This window comes from Eulemur rufifrons, chromosome 18 (genome assembly GCF_041146395.1).
Source record: "Eulemur rufifrons isolate Redbay chromosome 18, OSU_ERuf_1, whole genome shotgun sequence".
In the NCBI taxonomy this organism is placed as follows: Eukaryota; Metazoa; Chordata; class Mammalia; order Primates; family Lemuridae; genus Eulemur; species Eulemur rufifrons.
The window spans coordinates 18,757,720-18,759,791 of NC_091000.1; positions in this window are offsets into that span (position 1 = coordinate 18,757,720).

Sequence of the window (2,072 nt, forward strand, 5' to 3'; positions counted from 1 at the left end):
AAGTTGAGAATAGTGAGGATTTGATACAGTGATATTTTTTCAGTCTTCTTTTATTTATATCCTACACACACAATTCATTATCTTTAGGCTACAACTATCTTTGTTTTTAGAATTCTCACCATGCCATGCTCATACATCGTTGTTTCTAGATGTAATGCTACCTTTATTACTCCTTTGGCTGCTGCTGCTGTTGTTGCTGTGTGTGTGTGTATGTGTTTCTGTGTGTGTGTTTTATGGAGTATTTCAATGCAGGAGGAGTATGGACAAGGAAGAGAGGATGGAAGGATACTTGGGAAGGAAAAAGAAATATGTGCTGGTTTAAGATTTCCAAGTATACTTCACTATCTAAAAATTCTGCAAATCAAATTTACTCTGTAATGATATTTTCCCAGTTTTCAGATACAGGTAATAAGCTTCATAGCCCTTCAGTGTTTACTTTCCTTTTGTTAATGATAATGAATAATGACAACACTGTGTATTACATGTTTCTTACATGCAAGTTCTCTTCTAAGTACTCTGCATGCATATTTAATTCTTAAAAGAAACCTCTGAGGCAAATGCTTCTCTTATTCCCATTTTACAGACAAAGTTGAGGTAAGGAACATTAAAATATTTCCCAACGTCATCCAAGAAAGTAAGTAGTAAAATCAGAACAGAATCTATAAACATTTACCCTTATGATCCCAATATTCATGGTCTTAAATTTTTATTATACAATTGGTTTTTTCCTATCAGGTTGATCCTTTCTTCACCTGGTGATAAAGAATAAGTTTAGAAGAGAAAAACTATCCAGTAGAAGGAAAAGTGTTCCTTTTCCACGCTATATAGCATCTTCAGACTTAAAAAAAGTTCTCCATCTGATGCCAAAATAGAACTGTTTAGTTCAAGAAATTCTTTTTCTATACCTTAAACTTATGCCTTAAACTTAAATTGTATTTCTGTGTTTTGAGACTATAAAGATAAGTAAGATATAGTACCTGTTTTGTATTTAATTTTGTAAATGTTTGGATTTTACAAATCGTTTAAAGGAAAATAATATGACAAAGGGTAAGAAACTGTCTTTGTTTGGTTAAAGTCTGCCACCATGTGGCTACTTTGAAAAATAACATTTTTAGAAGTGATTTTTCTTAAGCATTTAGATGCAGAAGGGTATATAACATACAATGGGAAATTCCATCATTGGTAAGCCGATTTAATCAATATAAAAAGCCCATTTGTGATTATGGTATTATTATACAAAGAATTTCACATAAATAATTTATTTCTCACTACCAGCTTGTGAGGTAGATGTACAAGACCTCTCCTTGGTCTGCAAGTATTGTTAATATTTCCCTCACCCTTCATGGAGTATTGACACAAGCCCTGAACAGGAATGCTTAGATAATAAATTGAACTGTAATGTCAACTAGCTGTATCTGTGTAGCATCACACGACTATGACATGGTAGAGTTGGATTTTAAGCCCAATTTAGTCTGACACTGAAACTAGATATATTAAGACCTAAAAATTTTTCCATGCCTTGGAATTTCTAGATATTTTAGTATATTAATTATATTTGTCAAATAGCTAAAATATCTAAGCTTTCACTTTGTGCTAAGTTGACATAAAATTAGTAGTGCAACTAGTACTGGTATAGTATAGTATTTTTGTGAGAAGATAAATATTCTAGTGATGGTTAATTTTAGGTGTCAACTTGGCTAGATTAAGGAATTCCAAGAGAAAGAGTGTTTCCGTAAGGATTAGAGTGTAAGTCTGAATGAACTAAGTGGGGAGGCACCATCTAATCAGCTGAGAGCTTGAATAGAACACAAACAGAGAAAAGGCAAATTGTTTTTTTCTCTCTGGGATCTGGGATACACACTTCTTCTCCTGTGTTGGGCATCAGAATTTCAGATTCTCCAGCCATAGGACTGCATGACTTAACACCAGTTGCCTTCCAGGTGCTCAGGCTCTTCGCCTCAGAGTGAGAGTTACACCATTAGCATCCCTGGTTCTTAGGCCCTTAGTCTTGGACTGACCCAGGTTATGGCATCCCAGGGTCTCCAGTTTGCAGACAGCGTGTGATGGGACTT